Below are 14,074 nucleotides of genomic sequence, written 5' to 3' on the forward strand. Positions count from 1 at the left end.
TTCCCAAATTGAGATTTAAATCTAGGGAGCTACAGCTTTAAAATTAGAAAGGGCTGAGAAGCACTCAAACACCTCACTGTAGCAGGACACAGGCATCAAGAGCCCAGTGTGCATAGGAGCTGCTGGTATTAGAGCAAGAAAGACTAAATTCCTCATTTCAGGCCCACGGGTACACTACACATGCTGAAGGTCTTCCTTGGGGAAGCAGAGTGCTCCCCAGTCTCTGTTCAGTGTGCTTTCTGGCCCTCTACATACTTTCACCCCTCCCCCCTTTTTTTTCTTAACCTGGCCATAGCAGTGCCAGGGTAAAAGTCTTAACATCCATCAACAAGACGTCTCATACCCTGCCTGTAACACAGTGAGCTTCCAGGCAATAATTGTTGATTGACTGAATAAATCAGCAGGATTGACTTATTTAAGGAATAACAGCGAAGCATGTCTGCAGTGGGCATGCTGATACAACTGTTAATTAAGAAGCAGTGTTTATTTCAGGGCTCGCGTCTGACCCCAGTCTCTCATAGTTAACCTGAGCCCGTGCTGCCTCTCAGCAACGCACAGTCACTTTCTATACGCTGGGGACTGTGAAGTAGTTCCCAGCACAGCTACAGAGGAGACCAGTGGGCGTACCCACAGATGCTTCAAGAAGCAAGAATTTATAACTGGGCTTATATAGGGACTCTAACAGGGAGTATAGGTCTGACTGCTGGTTTTACTTCCTAGAAAATGGTTACTTACAAGATAAAAAAGGAACTAAGAATCAACTGCTGGCGGCCAGCTGTGCCGGGTCTCAGGATGACCAATGAAAGATGAAGCCCTCAACCCAAAGGCACTCACCATAGGGGAGAATGATGTGGAGGGGTGGAATGAAAAACAGATACAGCTGGTCAGTGGTGCCGCACAATTTAATCCCAGCACTCGGGAGGCAGCAGCAGGAGGATCTCTGAGTCCAAGGACAGCCTGGTCTACAAAGCAAGTTCCAGGACTAGTTCACAGAGAAACCCTGTCTTAAAAACCTAAAACTAAAAATAAATAAAAATAAATTTTAAAAAGATAGACAGATAAATAAAGGGGATTACATGAAATGAACAAAGCAAGGCAGACAGAATAGGTGAATTTTCTCTAATATGAAAGTGGCTGAAAACAACTATTCCAGAATAGGGAACTTGGTACATAAATCATAGTACATCCATTCATATAATGGGATACTATACAGCTATGAGGAAAAAAGAAGCAAAGCTAAAAGCATCCATGTGACATGAACGTCAAATGAACTGTTAGGTATATAGTTCAGAGAATGAAATATATACTTGTTGGCATAAACAAATCTCCAAGTTTTATGCATGTAGATTCATATTATATATGCACAAAATGGCTTTATAAATATGCTTAAGAAAATAACAAAAATTAGTATTTCTAGCAAAGTGGTTCAAGGGCTGAGCAGATTCCAGATGGAAAGAAGATTAATATTTTAATACACATTCTTGTGTTAAATGATAAGAATGACAGCTGGAAAAATCCAACTTTTAAAATATCTAGACATGTCACAGGTATGCCCAGCCTTTTGACATTGTGACTCAACATTGTCACCTACAAAAATCATGCTCAAGAACCTTGCAATCAAATTATAAAGAAAGCCCCTCTCCCAAATTCTTATCCCTTCAACACGTTTATAACTTTGGGTTGGGTCCATTCATAGCTTTTCTGGGGTACATGCAGTCCCTGGATCATGGGTTGGGCATCCCTGTCAACTAGGTAACAAAAACTTTTAAATTCTTAACTAATTTATAATAAGGGCAGGGAAGCACCCATGTGGGGAGATAACCAGAAAGAAGTAAGTGAGAAGCAGGCCAACTCAGCCTACAGCTATGAGGTAGATGGCGGGGTGACAGTCTGCTGGGATAAGGTTTGTCCTGGATCTCTGTGGGCTGTGATGATCATTATCATCACAGTATCTAGAACATTTTCAGTATCATCTAGAATAAACTAGGAGACTGGGAGACCAGCTTCTGGGTGAAAACCCCAAATTTCTCCATTTTGTCCTCTGCCTCCATCTTCTGTCTTGTGTAAGCTATTTCCCGTAAAATATTCCAGTCCTCAGAAATGGCTAGGGGTTAAAGTAACAGGGTGGCCATCTGGAAAGTACAGATAACCGCAGAGTGTCCCCACCCAAAGGTCAGATAATAAGAAAACTTGAAAAGCAACAGCAAGGTTCAAAAATAAAATCTCTGAAAAGTCCCTAGACATGAGCCAATCAGGATTGAACCCGTCACTCCACATCCTGCGAATGTAACTTTTTGGGGTTTGCCTTTAAATTAGGCCCTCTAGAAAGGCGGGTACCTCCTCTTGCCACTGCTGTGTCAGTTGCTCTGACGAGGTCCCTGCCAGCTTGTAATTGTGCACTCAATAAACCTGGCTTTGCGTTTCAGTGAGTTGGTCTCTCTGGTGGTCTTTTGGTATTCCCACGGACTGGACATAACACTGGGCACGTCTGTGGAGAAGTATCTAGACTATTAGATTTTGTCCTTGTCTGTGTATCTTAATTAGATTAGCTGGGGTAAGAAGACTCATCTTCCATAGGGTGGGTCTAAACCGGGGTGTAGGTCCTGGAATGCATACAGAGGAGAAAGCTAGCTGTTGTGGGATATTTCTTTATACCGTGTGAAGATGTGTCACTGGGATTGGCCTGATAAAGAGCTGAATGGCCAATAGCTAGGCAGAAAGAGGGTAGGCGGTACTTCTGAGATCGGAGAAGTCTGGGGATTGGCCTGATAAAGAGCTGAATGGCCAATAGCTAGGCAGGAAGAGGATAGGCAGGACTTCTGGGGACAGAGAGGTCTTGAGGAGGAAAGACAAGTCTAGCTGGATGCAGAGGAAGCAGGACATGTAAGGAGAAGAAGCAGGAGAAGAGGTAAAAGACATGAGCCACGTCACAGTACATAGATGAATAGAAATGGGTTAACTTCAGTTAAAAGCAAGCCTGAGCTAAGGTTGAGCTTCCATAATTAGTTATAAGTCTCTGTGTCATGATTTGGGGGCTGGTGGTCCAAAAAAGCCTGCTAGAGCTGGCTGAGCAGTAATATTCATCAGTCTCTGCTTACACACTGTGTCCAGCTCCTGGCACCAGGATGCCCCTCCCACACCATCATGGACTGGATCCTCAAACTATAAACCAAAAGCCAAAACAAATCCTATCCCCTAAAGGGTTTTTTAATTATTTATTTGTTTTTGGTTTTGATTTTTGCCTTTTTTCCCCAGGCACCTTATCACAGAAACAGAAAAAGCAGCCAACACAGGCCTGGATTTTAATGCATGCAGGAGATCGGCAAGGCCTTCCAGGAAGACTCATTAAGGGTGAATGAGTCTGCAATGAATATAGAGATGAGAAGACTGTTAACTAGGTTAGTGAAATCCGCATCTCCATACGGGTTCTTGGTGAAAGGAGAAAATTTACCCCAGAGTTAGGAGCCTGAGGCCCTCAGCATTCAGGAAATTTGGAGTGTGAAAATCGAAAGGCTGAATCAGGGATTTCTGAAGGAAAACTAACATCAAATCTAGTTTTGTTCATGAAACACTAAGAAAGCCCTACCCAAGCAAAAAAAAAATTTTTTTGAATGCCCTTAGGGATCTGATGCTCAAATCCAGGCTATTTGCAGATAAGGAAAGCAGTAGTTCCTACTGGAAAACCCCAGAGCATCTAAGGACCTAGCAAAGTCACATGTCAGCTCACAGAGTATTCGATAAAAAGGATGTAAGAAACTGGAGAGAAGTGAGAACTGAAGACATAATGGCTAAGAATTTCCAGGCATTCATAAAATGCACAAATCACATTCGAGAATCAGAATGTATCTCAAATAAAATAAACAGAGAAAACAGTCATGGATTAATTATTCATATGGCTACAGTAAATTTAAAAAAAACTGACGCAGGGGAAAATGAAACCGTCCTATAAGGCAATGTCAGAGGGGAGCGAAGGGCTCAGCAGTCAGGAGCTGGGCAATGTTCCGCGTGTGCAGCTGGAAGGCATTTCCCTGCTCTTTCATCTGCAAACACAATGAAGACCAAATGACAGCAGCTTCTCATACCTGCACTTCACGGATGGTGTCCAGGTACCGAGCAAAGTGGCAGAGATACTCTAGGAAGGAAGGATATATTCAGTCACTGCAGAAAACCAGCAGAAGGACACAGAGAAAGAATGCAAAGAGCCGTGAAGCCAGAACTCACCGCCATTGAAAATCTTACCCACCAGAGGTCCATTAAGAATGCAGAGCATGCCGTAAGGGAAGCTGTGCACAGGAGGGTCATCCCTGTAAAGACTCGCAAGAAAAGGCAGCTCTGTGGGGGCTTCTTAAAGGAAATGCCAAGCTGGTATCTTCGGGGAACGCTTCGGGGTTAGGCCTGGCTTGGGGCCCCAGTATAGCCATTTACTATTTTCTGAGTTTTGCTGAGTCATGGAACTTCTCTAAGCTTCACTTACTTTGAAATGGATGCAATAGCACTAGTTTTAGGGTTGTTTTGAAACTTAGAAGACTGTATACTAATTTAGGAGTACCTGGCCTGTACAACTTACTTTTATAAAATGGACACTTAATATTATTATTGTGCCAACTACAATGCCTAGGTAGAAAAGAAAATGTTTTCTGTTGGCAAAGATATTTTTTTGTCCTAAGAGCTAAAGAGGATGGTGACTTCAGCCTATTTTCACAAAACTGTGTGAAGACGTGGAAAATGCTTCCAGAGGCAATCTTCCAGAGGCAAGGTTATCATAGCATCAACACTCAGAGTCCTTGCCATAGAAGAACCATAACTACCCTTCCAAACAAGTACCAAGGTCTACATATGTTTGATTCCAAGGAAGTGATTTTCCTGCTTTGTCTGAAGCTGAACGCATAATGCAATTCTCTATGTCATTAAATCTCCCATTTCCAACTACTGATCAATGTGGAAGTGTTCAGAACCAAGTCAGGAAAGGATTCAATGCATCCTCCACAGTATTAGCCCCGGAAGTTCCCAAATGATAAGAACATAGGGTGGAAAGGAAACTCTCAAATGCAGCCAATGGTGCCATGTTAGAACATAAAGCCATCTAGTCTGGAGGAATGCACTGGATTAATGCTGGTGACATTCAAAGCAGTAAGCCTGCCTGCTCTTCAGAAGATGCAGTGAACTCTGAAGTCTTGCAGAGAGAGCAAAGATTGGCAAGGACATGTTCTTCCACCCATTCTTTCATGCAGCCTCTAATGGCTATATATTCACAATGTTGCAATGTCTACCATGAGAAAGGATTTGCCCAGAGCATGGGTAAAAAAGGGAAACATGAATAAACATGGTGCCTGCCTTCAGAGAGCATAACACGCTGAAATCTCAGCTCTTCACTTTAATTTACCCACACCCTCCTACATTCTTTCTGGACTACCCAATGGCTCTCCAACTTTTGTAAACCTTCCCAGTTATTTTTAGGATTGAGACAATACTTGTTTCAGGGTGGCAATCAGATTTCATCTCTTAGGTAACAACGCTCACTGATCAGTAGTGGCTTCTGGAATGCTGACTTACCAAGAAGTTGGAAGGTATATTCTGGCAGAGAAGTATACTATGATTGATTAGTAATGTCTGTCGTGTTACTGGATAGGAGTCGCTTGGCCCCTCTAACAATACTTCCCAATAGTCCAAACATCACACCCTCAGATGAGAAAACAAAACTAATCTTTCTTACTGTAGCATTTTCAATTCAACAGCAATAGCAGAGGCAACCAAGAATTTCCATATCTAAAATGTATGTGTGTGTGTGATGTTGTGTGTGTGTGTGGGGGGGGAGAGAGAGAGAGAGAGAGAGAGAGAGAGAGAGACAGAGAGAGACAGAGACAGACAGAGAGACAGAGAGAGAAATATATAGTTTGAAATTTTCTGATGGACTTTAAAATATGAACTGAAATCCTTCACCAGACTTTATATTCTGTGACAAACCGACTAAAGGAAAACTACCCATTCTGATCCCTCCAGGAGCTACATAGAATATCTCCTCCTCATTACACACACACACACACACACACACACACACACACTATATCAAACACATATAATCAGAGTATGCTTGAGGATTTAAAATGCATCAGGGAGAAGGAATGTCTATTAAGTGAATATATTTCAGAAACACAAAACGAATACACAAAACAGCAGATAACATGGTATTTAAGAGAGGACAAAGGTTTTCATCACGTTATTCCATTAAACACTATAGATATTATCAGCCAAACAAGGAAAAGAAAAGCTATTATTTATTTTCATACAGACACTTTATATCCGCAGGGCTCTGTAACACTATCTCTAGAGATATGGCCTGTCCCTGTTAAGCCATTCCACTCTCAATCAACACTCCCAGCCATCACCCACCCAACCACAAAGAAGCCAGGTTCACTACTGCAGGGGACAGAGTGGTACAAATGACAACAGATAAGCAGTGAGCCCGACCCCAGACTGGTTCAGATACAAAGAACAAATTGTAGCATTTGATTAATATGCCAGCTCTTCTGTCATGCCAACTGCAAAGTGAACTTTATGGAAAACTAGCTCCTTGAGAAACAGGTCTAATTAATTCAGTTATATAAATGCCGATGGAATATGGGGCGGGGGAGTAGAGAGAGCTAGAGAGCAAAAGAGGAAGATAAGGGTGAAGGGGAGCAGAGAGGAAATGGGTGGAAAGGAATGAATAAGAGAATGTGGAAAGGGTGCCTTAGGGAACTGCGGAGATCAGCTTGACACTTCAGAAGCTGTGTTCCGGTTTAAGACAACATGAGGGGAACATATTCATATTTTGATAGGAATCACTGTCAGTGATATAAATAAGTAGATAATGGCCTGTGTGAGCTGGTGAGGTGGCCTGGTAGGTAAAGGCACTTGCCCGACACCGTGAGTTTGATCCCCAGAATCTCCCACAAGTTATCTCCTGACTTCAACATGTACCTGTGCCATGTGTGCCACATGAACACACACACACACACACACACACACACACACACACACACACTAAATCAATAAACGATGGCCTGTGGTAAACAACTCTGCAGTCCATACATTGCTTAAGACTAGACCTACCCCTAGGCTATTTGCGTAATACTCTAAAGATGTCTACAAAATATGATTTTACTAAGAGCCATGTTCATGTTGCATATATGTCTACCTTAAGTTATTCATAATAAATTGTGATAATATAGATATTATAGTACTACTAGTGATTACTACCAAGTAGTTCAGATGCAACCAAAAGGTAAATTTCAAATGCAACATGCAAGCTAAAACAGACAGATCAGAAAGCTACATTCTAGATGGTTCTATTATATGATATTCCAGAAAAGGCAGAATTACTGGAGCAACCCAAAAGTGGATCCATAGTTGCCAAGAGCTGAGCATAAGAGGTGACATTGAGTAACATGAAAACCTGGGGGAGACTTAGAACTGATCAACAGGTTGATTGTAAAGATGGTTACATTTGCCAAAGCTAATGAAATTGGAAACCTATGAGTGAATTTTGCTGCATGAAATATTAATAAACAAAAAAAACCCAAAACACAGACCCAAAACACAGTTGTCATTTTGGCTTTTATTTTTTTCTGTATTGAATATTTTCTGTTATCTCATTCATTTCTACTAAGATCTTTTAAAAATGATGACGATGTAAGCAGATGATTAAAAACCTCAAATAGTTAATTAAGAAGCACAGACTGACAAAGGCTGTGAAGTTGCTCCTCCCGAATTCAAAGGGAGATGATGACATTTTGGAATCCCAGTCTCCAGTGAAATTTACTCTTTGAGATAGATAATTACAAGATTTAGAAGACCAAAAGACTGTTCCTTAAGCAATGTATAATGATGCCAGTTATGGAATGAATTGGTACTGAACCACCTACCTACCATTACCACCTCACACTTTAGCATACTGTACTGCACAGTGGAAGCTCTTGAGGGGAAGAAATAGCACTCATAGCATGTCTAGTACTTAACACAGCAGGGACTTCAAAACAGTACCCAGAACACGAACAAAACCTCCCTACAGTGTACTCAACTTCATCCTCTAGGCCAAACGTGCCTAAGCCTGTTCAGTGTGTCCCGGGACAGCTGGGTCCTTCCTTTAGCTCTTCGCTGCTGAGAACTGGCAGCTACCCATCTCCCAGTTTGGAGCTAGTGTTCAAGATCATCCCTTCTCTATTCACAACTCGAGTTTTGTCTTCGACCAGCCTAGGTCTACTGAAGACTGCTTATGGGACATGGGTTCAGATCTCTGACCAACCGAGCTGCTGCTAGGTGAGATGTAATTCTGTTAGAAAGCACCCAAGCTTTTCAAAGAAACATACAGAGACACAAAAGGCTAAAGAAACATGACACCTGAAGCTTGCTTTGGCATACTTAGGAAGGAGGAGGAAGGGTGGGGAGAGAGAAGATGGCATACAACAGAACAAAGGAAGCAAACAGAGCAGAATTCTGATAAATCTATACCGGGAATTGAAAACCATTAATAGCAGAACACATTTTTTATAAAAAAAAAAACAACCCTACTATTTCTATTATGAAGCCTTTGCCTTTAGGGTTCTTCCTAGGACTGAATCTAGAATCAATGCTCCTAAATTTACTAGCCCATCTACGAGTAGTTTCTTTTCACTCCTATAATTATCAAATTCCAATTACTATGACTTGGGTAATTATAATGTTGAGTGTTATATATCTCAAAATTATTTATATCAAAAGAAAAAATGATTACGGGCAACACTGATAGCCTGAACTTACAAGCTCTGGAGGAACAATTGTCTTGGGCAGCAGGAAAATTATCAGGCTGTAAAAAAGACCATCTCCACCCTGGCGTGATTTAATTCCCTAGCAAATTATGCCAGTGAGACCATCGGGAGGGCCAGGAGCTGCCGAGCAGAAGATCAGACACTTAGGAAGCAGAATTCACATTTAGAGGATATATTCCATGTGTGTGTCGGGAGGAGGGGTTCTGGATAATTATGTCTCAGAGTAATTGACTCTCTTGAAGGAAGTGAATACCTGTCAGAGATGACAAGAGCCATGTCCAAGTCCACAGCAGAGGACACTAATGATCACAGCACTCACCAGCAGGCCCTGAAACAAGCCCCTGAATTATTTCCCAATGCACCTTTCTCTGGAAGGAAGCCCTGAGTGATCCAATGGACCAAAAAGAAAAAAAAAAACTTTTTGTTTCCTGTACAACTCAAGGGACTGAGTCATCTTTCTTCACCTATGCTTACGGCCAACTTGCCTTTGGATCAAAATTACTTTTGAATGCAGAAAAGATAAAAGAACAAAGAAGAGAGGAAAGAAGTAAAGGAGGAAGCAGGGAGGAAGGGAAGGGGAAGGGAGAGGGAGAAAAAGAAATGCATGCTGTTGGTCATTTTCAGAAACCATCGTATTTTCAGGGCTGTTCTTCCTGCATTCTTGGAAGTTATAAATGTTCTGCCATTCATGCACATGGCAGCTCCCTCTGAAGATGCCCCCAGAGCTGAGAGGAGAGGCACCAGCTCAGTTTTCTCTGTGGCAGACTCCCAGGTCTGTTCTTTCTCAAGTTTATCTGGGACCTCTGTGCCTCTCAGCTCCTCTACTTTGCAAGGTCAACTTCATTCTCCCCCCTTTTAAGATGTATCTCTTTTTCTCTCTCTCATGTTTTTAAGACAGAGTTTCTCTGTGTAGCCCTGGTTGTTTTGAACTCACCCTGTAGACTAGGCTGGCCTTGAACTCAGAGATCTGCCTGCCTCTGCCTCTTGAGTGCTGAGCTTAAAGGCGTGCACCACCTCATCTGCTCTAAGGCATCTTTTCCCCTCTGCCAGACTCTGTTCTATGCGCAGGTCTTTTCCATAAATCAAGCACATGGATTCTTTGCCCGTACTGGCTTTACTTTCTGCAGTGGTGCAGAAAGGTAATAAGCACAATGAAGTAGACGAGGAGGGGGAAGGAATGGAGAGGGCATGGCTGACCTCACAGCTTGCCCCCAGCCCAGAAAGTTGCCCAAAGTTTTGTTATATCATGTGTCCCTACTGGGAATGCCCACCCTTAAATCTTACAGACCCAGGTTTAATCTTCCACTCGAAGCTGGTGCCATGTTTCTTCTTTCGGGTGAGTGGTTTACTGAGACTTCCCAGACAGACAGACACCAGACACCATTTCCCCCTCCTTTTACTCCTCTCCACAGCTGAATAGCTTCAGGATACCCCGAACACTGTTTATTTCTCAGTCCTTGCTGCTGAGTCCTGTTCCTCGCACACCCTCCTCTTTTCTAGACTTTGGTACCAGCCCATCAAACAGAATTCCCATAGGAAGTCTTGTTTCTTCTCCCTTCAGTTAATCCCAATCCAATCATACACGCTGTGGCTATGGCGACTGCATTAAGAGGCCCCTGTGAATATATCACTACCTACTCAACACCTTTGCTGGCTCCCAATGTCCCCAGTTCCCAATCTCCACATTGTGCTTAGCTGTCCTTTGTGCAGGTCTTCTGGGTTGTTCCCTTCTTACTACAGCCACCTGAAACACAACAGTGCCTGCTTACCCTCCAACTCTCATCTGGACCATCTAGGGAGTCTTCATTCACTCCGAAACTCACTGAGCCCCATCTACAGACTAGCACAACTGCAGCATGCTGCCGAGCACACAGGAAGTAGCCAATAAATACCTTTTGCATAAAGGAGTGTCAAATTTGCAAAGGCAATGAAAATGTCTAATGAATGGAGTCTATGGAACCAAATCAACTAGTGAAACTGTGTTGATTTCTTCTTTGAAGTCTCAGAATCTCCCTCCTGTGTCTTCACTGGGCTAACTTTGAAGGCAGGACTTCCATGCCTGGGGGAGATCGCTTATTCTCTCTGAGCCTCAGTTTCCTTGCTGATAAAAGGAAAATGGCAAGTTCTGCTTCACGGTGTTGTTATGATAAGAAGCTAGGAATGGATTGGAAAAGCAAGCACGGTGTTATGTGAAAAGTGTCCCAGCACCTCTGCAAGTGGTGACTCTGCATGTTAGGGTGGGGAATGTGGAGACTGGGTGTCATTTCCCAGAGGACATAGCTTCAGGGAGAAAATGGGGGAGCTAAAGCAATGTGCACCTCTAAATCCAACACCTTCCTTTCCAGTGAAGATCTCGTAGCTCTGTGGACTTGCCATTCTGTTTTTATTCTGAGTTCATTTAGCTTTAAGATCACAGTCTTTATTTTAATACACACTGCATTTTAACAAGTAGGTCAAAGCCATTTTATACTTGCAATATGATTACCATAGTAATCGCTGTATTTTATAGCTTGCAAAATGCTCCCAGGGAGACCAACAGGGACAGCTACAGTTTGTAACAAAAATAATAATTTCAGCTCTGCAGAATAAGCTCCTCTTAAAAACTCTCTTGTTGCAAGTATTAATTTTTGAGGCTCCCACAATATTTGGAAACAGCCACACTAATGACCAACCAAAGGCTCCTCAAGAGCAGTTAATTTCAGTGGCGTCATGTTTAGAGAGATGATAACAATAATAATGACAATAACAATAGTGTCTAATACTTTTAACATGTTGAAGGAAAAGGTCTGCAAAACACTTTGCACAGGTTCCCTTTTTGCACTTCAGTTCCTCAGTAGTCCCTTCTCATGGTAACTGAATTTGACCATATGACTTACTCTGACCAATAGGGTGTTGGCAAATGTGATAGCAAAAAAGATTTGAAAGAACATTCTGCATTTGAGCTTTGCTGTCTTGGTGCTGAGGCTAATGTGACTACAACCACATGCTCGACCTGTTATCACATAACACAAACAAGCAAACTCACCCTCGCCTATCCACCCATCTCTAGCCAAAGCAGCCCAGGACTCTTCAGACAATCAAACCCATCAACCAAATTTCAGGGTGTTTTGTTACACAGCAGCAGCTAACTGATCCAGTCTTTACATTGTGTCAGATAGCCTTCAAAGAAGTTTACATAAGTTAGCCTATTTATTCTTGCACATCAGTTCTTTGGGAATAATACTGTTACTTAGCACACAAATGGGGGGGGGATGTAAATCCACAGAGATCTTGTAATTTTGTCCAGTGTCACATGGCTACAAGGTAACAGACTCTGAGTCCAGGCAGTCTGTGTTCTGGAGTTCTGATTTTAAACTAGACAACTCTGACTCTCAGATGCATTTACTTTTGTCTTAAAAAGCATTAATTTTGAGGAGTAGGAAGACTGCTCAGTGGGTAAAGTGTTTGTCATGCATATGTGAGGACCTTAGGTTGAGTCTCCAGAACATAAGTAAAGCAGGCCAAAGCAGTGCATATGTCTAAGTCGGACGCACTGAGCACCAAATGGGAGGTGCAACAAAAGAAGAATCCCTGGAAACTCACAAGCCAGCTAGCCCAGCACACACAGTGGTAGTAAACAAGGAGATCATTCTTGTCTCAAGGAACTGGTACCCAAGGTTGTCCTGTTACCTCCACATGTGTGTGTATCTGTGTACCAGATGTATGTGTGTGTGTGTATGTGTGTACCACTTACTTTCATTTTCCATGAAGTTATAAAAAACTTATATAATATGAACAACTATTTCAATTACCAAGACCACAAAATATTATTTCCTAAAAGAAATGTCATAAAACACCCCAAAAGCAGATAAAAATATTCTCAACCATCCATACACCAAATTCCATCCAAAAATTCTGTCATATACCACTTTTAGAATGAACTTTGAAAATATAGGATAAAAAATATCTTCAAATGGATTTTATTGTTAAGATGGGGTTTATGAAATTCCTTTATTTATCATATCTTTCATTTCAATTAAATCACAAAAGCCATACAAGCTTTTAAAATTCCAAGTGTATTGTACATAAAGTGAAAGTCACTCTTCCCTTCAACCAGCATCTTTGGTTTATCATCAGTGTAACAAACTATTAACAGTCTAAAGTGCATCATCTTTTTATGATTGCCCTTTAATTATGCACACGTTATTAAAGGTCTGCTCAAATACCCTGCTCGAAAACTGAATGCCAGAAAAACATCAGTTGACTAAACTTAACAGCATAGTTCACCATCCTTGTCATTTAACAAAAGGTATAAAAGCCTTAAATTCATTATAATCAAACACCTATACCAATTATAATTCTCAAAAGTGACAATTATTCCTTCAGTTGTTCACAATGAAAAAAAACCAATAAGTTACACAGCACATTTATGGCAGCCAGTTTTATAGCTCTTTGGGGCCTAAAATAGAACTCTTATTATTCTCATTTATCTAATTCTTATCTATAGTGCATTTTTCAAAACTAAACCCAAATGCTCAGAATGTCCATGGTAGATATAAAGTAAGAGTTTTAAGCCACAAGCAAACAAAATGAGAACAGAAAGCCCAGCACTTGTACTGACAAAGTAAGACATGAGATAATGCAGCTACATGGAACAAACTCTGGCACGGCCCTACCATACATACTACACAAAGGTTCCAGGACACCAACTTCTGTTTGAAGGGCAGGATCATAGTGAGACAACATATCTCTCATAAAAAGCAAGTGTGTCCAGTTGTCATTTCTTTTTCTTTTCTTTTTTTTTTACAACAAGGATTCTTACTAGAATCCAAAGATTTTGCATCCTATACCTAAAAGTTGTACATAAACTCTGAAAACACCTGTACAGGAAACATATTTCTCCCATCTGCTGTTCCATTTTCCTCATTCTTATCTATATGCTATTTTAGAGACAGTCTGTGATTGATGTAAATGTAAGCACTAGAGGAGCAGGTGACCCTCCCTGACCATTACAGATAATACTCTATACTTCTGAAGGGTCACTAAAGCCCTATCACAACATGTGGTATTGCTGGTGAGTAGATGGAAACATACACACATATGCATTCATACATATATGACAGTCACACATATATGTTTAACATACATTATGAGTTTTCTTCAAGTCACAAGCCACAGTCTCTTCTTAAAGGAATAAGGATGATGGCAAAAGAACCATTGACGTAGGAGCCATCCTGGAGCCTTTTGATTTATCTAGTTAGTTCAGTTAATGTATGCCTACTGTATACCTGATCAAGGAATAGATCCTA

General features: G+C 41.5%; 1 protein-coding gene across 2 annotated transcripts in view; it reads right to left on the reverse strand.

Moving 5' to 3' along the window:
• Prickle2 (prickle planar cell polarity protein 2) overlaps positions 1-14,074 on the reverse strand; it is a 350,803-nt gene that overhangs the window by 159,365 nt on the left and 177,364 nt on the right. The gene's annotated exons all lie outside the window — the stretch shown is intronic.

Source organism: Microtus oregoni, unplaced genomic scaffold, assembly GCF_018167655.1.
Source record: "Microtus oregoni isolate MIOR12 unplaced genomic scaffold, Mior012 000002F_ref0000024, whole genome shotgun sequence".
Taxonomy (NCBI): Eukaryota; Metazoa; Chordata; class Mammalia; order Rodentia; family Cricetidae; genus Microtus; species Microtus oregoni.